Source organism: Balaenoptera borealis (assembly GCF_965194805.1).
Source record: "Balaenoptera borealis genome assembly, chromosome: 3".
NCBI classification, from domain to species: Eukaryota; Metazoa; Chordata; class Mammalia; order Artiodactyla; family Balaenopteridae; genus Balaenoptera; species Balaenoptera borealis.
This window is the reverse complement of record NC_138866.1, coordinates 70,679,929-70,693,741: the sequence shown is the minus strand read 5'-3', so window position 1 is coordinate 70,693,741 and position 13,813 is coordinate 70,679,929.

The window sequence follows — 13,813 nt, the reverse complement described above, 5'->3', positions numbered from 1 at the left end:
TAGTGGTTATGTGTGTAGTGGAAATAACGCTGGAATATCTTTTAAACTCATTGGCATTTTCCTTTTTCCAGTAACTCTGATATTTATATATATTGTTTGAATGATATATATAATCCTGCCCTTGTGAAATTTCACTTCTTTACTCTTACAGAAATTAGTACAGTCATATTACAGATGACTAATGAGTCATTTAATGACCACTAATCTAAATTACATTTCTGTCCCTGTTTTAAGCATTTTCAAATTTAAACTATGCCTACATTTTCTTTAAAGTTCTCAATATTGTTTATGAGGCATTAAAAAATATCTTGTTGCATAGTGTAAAAAATATCTGTTAACTATTTTCTGATAAATTATTTCCCCCTTCTCAGTTTCCAGTAGGCCTCAATTTTGATTCAGAGGTCCTTGCAGTTTTAGAGAACTTATTTCCACACTAGATGCCAGGAGTGGAGTATGTAGGCTTAAAATATGTATCTCATTCCATATTCCTCAACTAATTCAGGGATAGTATGTGATTTAATCTGTTCCAATTACAATAAATAAAAGGAATTCTGTTGAAAAGACTGATATTAAGATAGTTGCTCTCATTATTTTATTTTTTTTAATTTTTAAATTTTATTTTTTTTATACACCAGGTTTGTATTAGTCATCCATTTTATACACATCAGTGTATACATATCAATCCCAATCGCCCAATTCATCACACCACCACCCCCACCCCCCCCACGCTTTCCCCCCCTTGGTGTCCATACGTTTGTTCTCTACATCTGTGTCTCACTTCTGCCCAGCAAACAGGTTCATCTGTACCATTTTTCTAGGTTCCACGTATATGCTTTAATACACGATATTTGTTTTTCTCTTTCTGACTTACTTCATTCTGTATGACAGTCTCTAGATCCATCCACGTCTCAACAAATAACCCAATTTCGTTCCTTTTTATGGCTGAGTAATATTCCACTGTATATATGTACCACAACTTCTTTATCCATTTGTCTGTCGATGGGCATTTAGGTTGCTACCATGACCTGGCTATTGTAAATAGTGCTGCAATGAACATTGGGGTGCATGTGTCTTTTTGAACTGTGGTTTTCTCTGGGTATATGCCCAGTAGTGGGATTGCTGGATCATATGGTAATTCTGTTTTTAGTTTTTTAAGGAACCTCCATACTGTTCTCCATAGTGGCTATGTCAGTTTACATTCCCACCAACAGGGCAAGAGGGTTCCCTTTTCTCCACACCCTCTCCAGCATTTGTTGTTTGTAGATTTTCTGATGAAGCCCATTCTAACTGGTGTGAGGTGATACCTCATTGTAGTTTTGATTTGCATTTCTCTAATAATTAGTGATGTTGAGCATCTTTTCATGTGCTTCTTGGCCATCTGTATGCCTTCTTTGGAGAAATGTCTATTTAGGTCTTCTGCCCATTTTTGTACTGGGTTGTTTCTTTAATATTGAGCTGCATGAGTTATTTATTTATATATTTTGGAGATTAATCCTTTGTCCGTTGATTCATTTGCAAATACTTTCGCCCATTCTGAGGATTGTCTTATCGTCTTCTTTATGGTTTCCTTTGCTGTGCAAAAGCTTTGAAGTTTCATTAGGTCCCATTTGTTTATTTTTGTTTTTATTTCCATTACTCTAGGAGGTGGATCAAAAAAGATCTTGATGTGATTTATGTCAAAGAGTGTTGTTCCTATGTTTTCCTCTAAGAGTTTTATAGTGTCCGGTCTTACATTTAGGCCTCTAATCCGTTTTGAGTTTATTTTTGTGTATGGTGTTAGGGAGTGTTCTAATTTCATTCTTTTACATGTAGCTGTCCAGTTTTCCCAACACCAGTTGTTGAAGAGACTGTCTTTGCTCCATTGTATATCCTTGCCTCCTTTGTCGTAGATTAGTTGACCATAAGTGTGTGGGTTTACCTCTGGGCTTTCTATCTTGTTCCATTCATCTATGTTTCTGTTTTTTTGCCAGTACCATATTGTCTTGATTACTGTAGCTTTGTAGTATAGTCTGAAGTCAGGGAGTCTGATTCATCCAGCTCTGTGTTTTTCCCTCAAGACTGCTTTGTCTATTTGGGGTCTTTTGTGTCTCCATACAAATTTTAAGATTTTTTGTTCTAGTTCTGTAAAAAATGCCATTGGTAACTTGTTAGGGATTGCATTGAATCTGTAGATTGCTTTGTGTAGTATAGTCATTTTCACAGTATTGATTCTTCTAATCCAAGAACATGGTATATCTCTCGATCTGTTGGTATCATCTTTAATTTCTTTCATCAGTGTCTTATAGTTTTCTGCATACAGGTCTTTTGTCTCCCTAGGAAGGTTTATTCCTAGGTATTTTATTCTTTTTGTTGCAATGGTAAATGGGAGTGTTTCCTTAATTTATCTTTCAGATTTTTCATCATTAGTGTATAGGAGTGCAAGAGATTTCTGTGCATTAATTCTGTATCCTGCAACTTTACCAAATTCATTGATTAGCTGTAGTAGTTTTCTGGTGGCATCTTTAGGATTCTCTATGTAGAGTATCATGTCATCTGCAAACAGTGACAGTTTTACTTCTTTTTTCCCAGTTTGTATTTCTTTTATTTCTTTTTCTTCTGTGATTGCCGTGGTTAGGACTTCCAAAATTATGTTGAATGATAGTGGTGAGAGTGGACATCCTTGTCTTGTTTCTGATCTTAGAGGAAATGCTTTCAGTTTTTCACCATTGAGAATGATGTTTGCTGTGGGTTTGTCGTATATGGCCTTTATTATGTTGAGGTAGCTTCCCTCTATGCCCACTTTATGGAGAGTTTTTATCATAAATGGGTGTTGAATTTTGTCAAAAGCTTTTTCTGCATCTATTGAGATGATCATATGGTTTTTCTTCTTCAGTTTTTTAATATGGTGTATCACATTGATTGATTTGCGTATATTGAAGAATCCTTGCATCCCTGAGATAAATCCCACTTGATCATGGTGTATGGTCCTTTTAATGTGTTGTTGGATTCTGTTTGCTGGTATTTTGTTGAGGATTTTTGAATCTGTATTCATCAGTGATATTGGTCTGTAATTTTCTTTTTTTGTAGTATCTTTGTCTGGTTTCGGTATCAGGGTGATGGTGGCTTCATTGAATGAGTTTGGGAGTGTTCCTTCCTCTGCAATTTTTTGGAAGAGTTTGAGAAGGATGGGTGTTAGCTCTTCTCTAAATGTTTGATAGAATTCACCTGTGAAGCCATCTGGTCCTGGACTTTTGTTTGTTGGAAGATTTGTAATCACAGTTTCAATTTCATTACTTGTGATTGGTCTGTTCATATTTTCTTCCTGGTTCAGTCTTGGAAGGTATACCTTTCTAAGAATTTGTCCATTTCTTCCAGGTTGTCCATTTTATTGGCATAGAGTTGTTTGTAGTAGTCTCTTAGGATGCTTTGTATATCTGCGGTGTCTGTTGTAACTTCTCCTTTTTCATTTCTGATTTTATTGATTTGAGTCCTCTCTCTCTTTTTCTTGATGCGTCTTGCTAATGGTTTATCAATTTTATCTTCTCAGAGAACCAGCTTTTAGTTTTATTGATCTTTGCTATTGTTTTGTTTGTTTCAATTTCATTTATTTCTGCTCTGATATTTATGATTTCTTTCCTTCTGCTAACTTTGGGTTTTGTTCGTTCTTCTTTCTGTAGTTCCTTTAGGTGTAAGGTTAGGTTGTTTATTTGAGATTTTTCCTGTTTCTTGAGGTAGGCTTGTATAGCTATAAACTTCCCTCTTAGAACTGCTTTTGCAGCATCCCATAGGTTTTGGATTGTTGTGTTTTCATTGTCATTTGTCTCTAGGTATTTTTTAATTTCCTCTTTGATTTCTTCAGTGATCTCTTGGTTATTTAGTAACGTATTGTTTAGCCTACATGTGTTTGTGTTTTTTACGTTTTTTTCCCTTGTAATTCATTTCTAATCTCATAGCGTTGTGTCAGAAAAGATGCTTGATATGATTTCAATTTTCTTAAATTTACTGAGGCTTGATTTGTGACCCAAGATGTGATCTATCCTGGAGAATGTTCCATGTGCACTTGAGAAGAAAGTGTAATCTGCTGTTTTTGAATGGAGTGTCCTATAAATATCAATTAAACCTATCTGGTCTATTGTGTCATTTAAAGCTTCTGTTTCCTTATTTATTTTCATTTTGGATGATCTGTCCATTGGTGTAAGTGAGATGTTAAAGTCCCTCACTATTATTGTGTTACTGTTGATTTCCTCTTTTGTAGCTGTTAGCAGTTGCCTTATGTATTGAGATGCTCCTATGTTGGGTGCATATATATTTATCATTGTTATATCTTCTTCTTGGATTGATCCCTTGATCATTATGTAGTGTCCTTCCTTGTCTCTTGTAACATTCTTTATTTTAAAGTCTCTTTTATCTGATATAAGTATTGCTACTCCAGCTTTCTTTTGATTTCTATTTGCATGGAATATCTTTCTCCATCCCCTAACTTTCAGTCTGTATGTGTCCCTAGGCCTGAAGTGGGTCTCTTGTAGACAGCATATATATTGGTCTTGTTTTTGTATCCATTCAGCAAGCCTGTGTCTTTTGGTTGGAGCATTTAATCCATTCACGTTTAAGGTAATTATCGATATGTATGTTTCCAATACCATTTTCTTAATTGTTTTGGGTTTGTTTTTGTAGGTCCTTTTCTTCTCTTGTGTTTCCCACTTAGAGAAGTTCCTTTAGCATTTGTTGTAGAGCTGGTTTGGTGGTGCTGAATTCTCTTAGCTTTTGCTTGTCTGTAAAGCTTTTGATGTCTCCATCAAATCTGAATGAAATCCTTGCCGGGTAGAGTAATATTGGTTGTAGGTTCTTCCCTTTCATCACTTTAAGTATATCATGCCACTCCCTTCTGGCTTGTAGAGTTTCTGCTGAGAAATCAGCTGTTAACCTTATGGGAGTTCCCTTGTATGTTATTTGTCATTTTTCCCTTGCTGCTTTCAATAAGTTTTCTTTGTCTTTAATTTTTGCCAATTTGATTACTACGTGTCTCGGCATGTTTCTCCTTGGGTTTATCCTGTATGGGACTCGCTGCGCTTCCTGGACTTGAGTGGCTATTTCCTTTCCCATGTTAGGGAAGTTTTCGACTATAATCTCTTCAGATATTATATCTGGTCCTTTCTCTCTCTCTTCTCCTTCTGGGACCCCTATAATGCGAATGTTGTTGTGTTTAATGTTGTCCCAGAGGTCTCTTATGCTGTCTTCATTTCTTTTCATTCTTTTTTCTTCGTTCATTTCTGCAGCAGTGAATTCCACCATTCTGTCTTCCAGGTCACTTACCCGTTCTTCTGCCTCAGTTATTCTGCTATTGATTCCTTCTAGTGTAGTTTTCATTTCAGTTATTGTATTGTTCATCTCTGTTTGTTTGTTCTTTAATTCTTCTAGGTGTTTGTTGAACATTTCTTGCATCTTCTCAATCTTTGCCTCCTTTCTTTTTCCGAGGTCCTGGATCATCTTCACTATCATTATTCTGAATTCTTTTTCTGGAAGGTTGCCTATCTCCACTTCATTTAGTTGTTTTTCTGGGGTTTTATCTTTTTCCTTCATCTGGTACATTGCCCTCTGCCTTTTCATCTTGTCTATCTTTCTGTGAATGTCTATTATTAATTTTTAAAACAAGTAAATACATAGAATTATCTGTTCTGTTAGGTAGGGTGAATCACAGTGAGGGCCAGTACCACATGTATTAGTCAGCTTGCATTACGTTATGATGTATAAGAAACGTCTCTCAAAATCAGTTGTTATAACAACAAAGTTTTTATATAACAAAGTTATATTGGTTGCTCTCATTACATGTTAGCTTCAGGCCACTGCTGGTCAGTGACAACTCTGCTGTTTTTTCATGTGTCTTTTTCATTTGAGGATTTAGGTGGAAGAAGCGGTCCCTGTTTGGGCCATACAGTTCTCATGGTATAAATAAGATAGCTAGTAACTGAGCCCAGCCACAAGTGCTCAAAGCTTTTTCTTCATCATATGTTACATCCACTCACCTTCCATTAGCCAGAGCAAATTACATAGCTAAGCCCAAGATTAATTGGGCTGGGTAATTAGGATGTTAATGAAGAAAGTCAGTTTGCCTTTTTGTCTAGCTCAGTGGTCCCCAACCTTTTTGGCTCCAGGGACTGGTTTTGTAGAAGACAGTTTTTCCATGAACGGGGTTGGGGGGAAGGGGGATGGTTCAGGTGGTAACGCAAGTGATGGGAAGCGATGGGGAGCAGCAAACGAAGCTTTGCTTGTTTGCCCGCTGCACACCTCCTGCTGTGCAGCCTGGTTCCCCCCTCCCCCCCTCATCTAGCTTCTATAACTTTTTGGAATTTTGTACCTACCAAGAGATAAGGATTATTAAAAAGTATAGTACAGTTAAATGTTATTAAAAGTAAGATTTTAATTATTGGGAGAAAATGTCATTGTAAATAATGATTTTCCTTTGCTTTTAAAGAGAGAAATATGCAGTAAGGAGTTCTGAAACATCCAGTGAAACTTCTCTAAATTTACTGAATGTTTCTCCACATGTCTATAAGTGTCAAATTAAACTTGCAAATTATTTTGCATCATGTGGGGTTTTTAATTGAAGAATCATTTATTTTCTTCTTTCTTCAAAATTCCTGACATTTGGTAGTTCATAATTTTATAGAGGGAAACTTACTTTCAATAAAGTTATGTACTTGTCTTTCCAGTACAGCAGTGTCTTTGCTGCTTCCAACATGTGTATGAATGGCGCCTATCTTAAATAATGCTTCCATGTTTCTTTATTAACAAGGTAGGTGAATAAAAATTTTACTTTTTTAGTTAATCATATTTTTCCTTTTAAAATGAAAAGAAAATTGTATTGAAAATCTGATATTCTTAAGGCATCTGTGACTGCAGACTTAATCTCTTACTTGTTTAATAATTTCCTGAAACAAGTTCACCAAATATCTATCTGAAAATTATGTATGAAATTTTGTTATACAAATTAATGACAGAAGTGAAGATGTTTTTATTAATTTATATATTAGTTTGAAAAGATAATTATATAATCAAGTGGTAGAGGGTTTGGAAATAGTTAGAAGGAAAGAAAGTCATGGAATGAACTAGGAATTGGAAGCATAGATGGTAATTGATTCTGCTTAATTAATCGTGAAAAAGGTTTCTGGTGCCTCACATAATCAACATGAAGGATGGGAACCAGGACTGGGTATGATCTCAGGAAGTCTGAACAGCCAAGGTCTTGCTACGGGAAGTGTTTGCTTAGGATATCACTATTGTCATAATTATCACTGGGCATGTGACACTGCTGGACCTGATACCATTGGACAGTTAGCTCATATGCTGCTGGACTCCACATCTTTGGATATTTGTTTTATTCCTTACTACTTGCTTCTCAACTTCTTGGTAGCTGCTTCATAGACCCTCAAACTAAACCATTAACTCTATGTTACTCCCTCTGTGTTAATTTTTCTGGATAGGAGCTACTAAATGGCTGCATTGTGTCACATGCTTAATTCTAGATGCTAAAGCATGTCAAGAGAGACACATTTTCACATATTGTGATATGTTGACATAACTGGTATTCAAGGAAATATACACAAAACAATGATTTATCACATTTTTGCTTTTTGCTTGTCAGATTGGCAAATATTAAAAAGATTGATAATATTCAGAGTAAGTAAGGGCATGAGGAAACCAGCACTCATAGTAAACTGGTACTTCCTACAGGGAAGTTTGTTAATGAGCATAAACTACTAAAATATGAGTGTGTTTTAACACAGAAATTTTTCTAGGAATTTTTCATAAGGAAAACATGAAATAAATGTGGAATAATATATGTCAGAGGACATTCATTATAATGTTTACAATAGAGTTAGAAATAACCTAATTGCCAGATAAAGAATGAGAGAGAGAGAAAGATATTTAGAAGTTTATTCCAAGAAAATATACTCTGGCTACTTTCAGTTTGTGGGAAGTTGGATGAATTGTATTTTCTTTGTTTATTTTCTATTGCTTAAAGTCTCTATATCAATATTTATTGTTTTCATAATTAGAAAAATAATTTTCTCATTTTATCTAGAATTTTGGAAAAGATCATTAAAAGGAATAATCCTAGATTCTAAATCTTGTTTTGCTTACATTTCTGAGTCTTTATTTTTCCTGTCTAAAATGAGATGATAAGGATAGAAAATGAATTATTTCCATTAATCCTTCAGTCTTCAAGATATTTATTCTACAGAATACTTCAGATCCTAATATGTCTTCTTTAGAAATAAACGTGTAATGGAATGAGATACCATTGAGTGAGGTGGTGTTTTGTTGGAAGGTGACGCTCAGTTATTTCTAGAGGAGATTGTATAGTGGTGTGAAATTTGATATGTTGGTTAGGTGGGGAACACTTGGTGCCTCTTGGGAATGCAACTCTTTTATGAACTTTTGGAGGTGATATTAAATGGCTACAGAGATCTGAAAGCCAATATCAATGGCAATTTTTATTTTCAGAGAAACTGCCAGGGAAAGAGTGAGGGTAAAACCCAATATTCTAGAAGAATTTTAACAGTGTTTAAGTGACAAGAGAGGAAATCCAAACAGCTAATAAACATATAATAAGATTCTCAACCTTATTAGTAATCAGGAAAATGTGATTTTTGATCACAATGAGCTATCATAATATATGCATCAAATTAGCAGAAATTAAATTGTCAGAAATACCAAATGTTGGTAAGAATATGAAATAATGGGAATTTGGTGGATTGTAATCTGGTGCAACCACTGTGGAATACAGGTTTGGCATTATTTTGGAAAGTTAAAGATGTACATATCTTATGACTTAGCAACCCCATTCTTGTTTGTATATTTTAAAATAAACCTTGTATGTATGTATCACATGTTCATAGTAGCTTTTTAAAATAATAACCCCAAATTGGGAACAACTGGAGTGTCCCTCAGAATTTTAACATTTTGGTATATTCATAAAATAGAATAATATGTGATACATCTCCTAATATGGGTGAACATATACATAATAATGAGTAAAACAGGGACGTCTAAAGGATAGGTGCAGTATGATTTAAATTTTATGCAGTTGAGAATCTGGAAGAATCAAACTACTATTTACGGTTCATAAATTGCAAAACAAGAATGAATTATTCATAGGAAACAGAATAATGTTTATCTATAGTTGGAAGGTAGAGAGGTATATTTAGGGAGGGACAAACAGACAACATTCTATTTCTAAAACCCAAGTTGGTTATAATTGTTTTCATAATTCACCTATAAATTTTGTATATACTTTTGAACTATTTTAAAATTAAAATTAAAAACATTTAAAATAAAGCTATGCAGGAAAATATAAAACTTTTAAAAAATTTACTCTTCTTTACTTGGTACTGGTAGTTCCTAGTAGATTGAGAAGGTTTGTGAGTTGGGCTGAAGGAAAGTAGTTTAAATTAGAGGAGAATGGTACAGTTAAAATACTCCCAGGGGGTTCCACAAGTCAGTTGAGAAATCTGTAGCATTGTGACATTGTTCAGTTCTTACTGAATTTCTGTCTATATATCACTGAGTGAGAAGTGTTGAAATCCCTAACTGTAATTGTGGATTTATCTATTTCTTTTCATTCTGTAGGTTTTTGCTTCATGTATTTTGTAGTTCAGTTTTTGGGTGCATAAACATTTAGGATTGGTATAACTTCTTGATGAACTAAAACTTTTATCATTATAGAATGCCCCTCTTTATCCCTGGTAATGTTTTTACTCAAAAGCAGGGGTCCCCAACCCCCAGGTGGATGGGTACCTGTCTGTGGCCTGTTAGGAACTGGGCCGTACAGCAGGAGGTGAGCGGCAGGGGAGCGAACAAAGCTTCATCTATATTTACAGCCGCTCCCCGTCACTCACATTACTGCCTGAGCTCTACCTCCTGTCAGATCAGCAGCAGCATTAGATTCTCATAGGAGCATGAACCCTACTGTGAACTGCACATGCGAGGGATCTAGGTTGCATGTTCCTTATGAGAATCTAATGCCTGATGATCTGAGGTGGAGCTGAGGCGGTGATGCTAGTGCTGGGGAACGGCTGCAAATACAGATTATCATTAGCAGAGAGGTCTGACTGCACAGAGACCATAATAAATCAATTGCTTGCAGACTCATATGAAAACCCTATCAGTGAGTGGCAAGTGACAATTAAGCTGCATCTGGTGGCAGGCTGTATAGTGACAAGTGAGTTGATGTACTTCAGTTGTACAGCTGCATCTGGTGGCGGGCTTTAAGTCAGAATCTGACACTTATTTTAGTCCACTCGCAGCCTGCTCATTATTTTATTTACCACTTACGTCCACGCCTCTTTCCCACACTGTGCACTTGTCTCAGTCACAGTTTTAGTAAGCTCACAAGCTAACCCTAGCCAAAATGAGTGAAAAAACAAATGTCGCTGGAGAGCTTCTTTGAAAAGGGGGAAAGACCCAATGATGAGACAGCAGAAGTCTCTAAGACTGCCAACGAAAAGAAAGCTGCATTTAAAAGAAAATACCATGAGTCCTACTTAAATTATGTGTTCATTGCAACAGGTGCTTCACATTCTCCAAGTCTGCTTTGTATAATATGTGGCGACTGGCTATCCAGTGAAGCCATGAAACCTTCCAAAATGCTTTGCTACATGGAAACCAAGCACCCTGAATTAAAAGACAAGCTTTGGGAATTTTTCAAAAGAAAAAAAAAAAAGTGAACACAAAGACAAGAAACAATTATTGAAGGCCACCATTTCATCAAATGTGTCTGCGCTGAGAGCACATTCTTAGTAGCTAACCGCATTGCTAAACCTAAGAAGCCCTTGACTGTTGGTGAAGAGTTGATCCTGCCTGCTGATAAGGACATTTGTCATGAACTTTTAGGAGAGGCTGCAGTTCAAAAGGTGACATATGTTCCTCTTTTGGCTAGCACCGTAACTAGACGAATTGATGAAATAGCAGAGGATATTGAGGCACAATTGTTAGAGAGGATTAATGAGTCACCATGGTATGCAATCCAGGTTGACAAGTCTACTGATGTTGACAACAAGGCAACAATGCTTGTTTTTGTGCAATATGTTTTTCAGGAGAATGTGCATGAGGTTATGTTACATGCACTTTTGTTGCCAACCAGCACCACAGCTGCAGACCTATTCAAGTCTTTGAATGATTACATATCGGGAAAACTGAATTGGTCATTTTGTGTCGGTATATGCACGGATGGAGCGGCTACTGTGACTGGATGGCTTTCTGATTTCACTACTCGGGTCAAAGAGGTCACTTCTGAATGTGAGTCTACGCACTGTGTCATCCATAGAGAAATGCTGGCTAGCCGAAAAATGTCACCTCAACTTAACAACGTTTTGCAGGATGTGATTAAAATTATCAGACACATTAAAGTACATGCCCTTAACTCACGTCTGTTCACACAGCTCTGTGAGGGAATGGACACAGAACATACACGTCTTCTCTTGTACACAGAAGTGAGATGGCTTTCTAAAGGTAGATCACTGGCCAGAGTTTTTGAGGTATGAGAGCCACTCCAGAGATTTCTTTTAGAAAATCAGTCACCTCTGGCAGCACATTTCAGTGACACAGAATGGGTCACAAAACTTGCTTACTTATGTGACATATTCAACCTGCTCAACGAACTCAGTCTGTCACTTCAGGGGAGAATGACAGCTGTGTTCAAGTCAGCAGATAAAGTGGCTGCATTCAGAGCCAAACCGGAATTATGGGGGTGACGAGTGATCATTGGGATTTTTGACATGTTTCAAACATTAGCGGAGATTTTGAAAGAGGCTGAGCCAGGGTCTTCTTTCTCCCAGCTGATGCATGATCACCTATCTCAGCTTTCAAAAGTGTTTGAGCATTACTTCCCAACCGCAAAAGACCCCTGAAACGGGAAGGAATGGATCTGTGACCCATTTGTGAATAAGCCCGGTGAATCAACTTTGTCCATGCTGGAAGAGGATCAGCTTCTTGAGATTGCAAATGACAGTGGCCTTAAAAGTATGTTTGAGACCACTTCAAATCTCCATACATTCTGGATTAAAATCAAGGTGGAATATCCTGAGATTGCCACAAAAGCGCTGAAAAACCTGCTTCCATTTCCAACATCCTATCTTTGTGAAGCAGGGTTCTCTGCAGTGACAGCAGCCAAAACAAGATTATGGAGTAGATTGGACATAAGCAACACACTTCAGGTGTCACTGTCTCCCATCACCTCCAGTTGGGACCATCTAGTTGCAGGAAAACAAGCTCAGGGCTCCCAGTGATTCTGCATTATGGTGAGTTGTATAATTATTTCATTATATATTACAATGTAATAAAAATAGAATTAAAGCGCACAATAAATGAAATGCACTTGAATTATCTGGAAACCACCCCCGACCCCAGTCTGTGGAAAAATTGTCTTCCACGAAGCTGGCCCCTGGTGCCAAAAAGGTTGGGGACCACTGCTCTAAAGATTGCTTTGTCTGATTGTAATTTAGCCAATCCAATTACCATTGTTCAGTGTTTAATAGTATAGTATATCTTTTTCCATTCTTTTACTTTTAACCCACCTATATTGTAATGTTTGGAGTGAGTTTCTTTTAGATAGCATATAGATGGGTTATGTTTGTTTATCCATTTTGATAGTCCACCTTTTAATTGCATGTTTAGATCATTTAAATATAATGTGATTTTTGATATGTTTGGACTTAGGTCTGTCACTTTACTATTTGTTTTATGTTTGTTCCTTCTGTTTTTCATTTCTCTGTTTTTCCTTTCTTGCCTTCTTTTGGGTTATTTGAATATTTTTTAACATTCATTTTCATTTAATTATTTTTATTTTTTATTTTTAGTGATTGCTCTGGTGATTACAAAATACTAAACTTTTCACAGTTTACTTAGAATCAATATTTTACTATTTCAATTGGAATGTAGAGATCTTACTACCTTATTGCTTCCCATTTATGCTGTAGTTTGTTTATAAACTATATATACATAAATTGAGAATGTCTTTATTTCAGCTTCATTCCTGAAGGATATGGAATTCTGGGTTGACACTTCTTTTCTTTCAGAATTTTAAAAATTTTGTTCCATTTTCTTTTGGTATGCATGGTTTTCAATGAGAAATCTCCATAAGTCTCCATTTTTTGAGTCATTGTTCCATAGTTAATATGTTGTTTTCTCTGGCTGCTTTCACGATTTATTTTTGCCTTTAGTGTTCAGTAGTTTGATTGTGATACACATGGACATGGATTTCTTTAGGTTTAAGGCTTGCTCAGCTTCTTGAATTTATAGATACCTTTTGCTTCACTTGAGATGTTTAGGACCATTAGTTCTTCAAATATTTTTTCAGCTCTGCACTTTCTCTTTTCTTCCTGTAACTCTGATGACACACATGTTAAACTTTTCTTTTTATTGTCCCATAGTCTCTGTAGTTCTTCTCATTTTTAAGAAAACTTTTTTCTCTGTATTGATCAGATTGAATAATTTCAGTTGATCTATCTTTGAATTTACCGACTCTCATCTGTTATTACCATTCTGCTATTGAGTCCATTCATTGAGTTTTTCACCCAGTTATTGTATTTTTCAATTCTATAATTTCCATTTTGTTCTTCTTTATATCTTCTATTGCTTCACTAAGACATTCTATTTTAAAATTCATTTTAAGAGTATTCAAGATTGCTAATTCACACTTTTTATAATGGCTGCTCTGAAGTCTTTGTCAGATTATTCCAACATCTGTGTCATCTTGATGTTGGCATCTGTGTTTGTCTTTTCCCACATGAGTGGCAGTTTTTCTGGTTCTTCATATGCCAATTAATTTTGGATT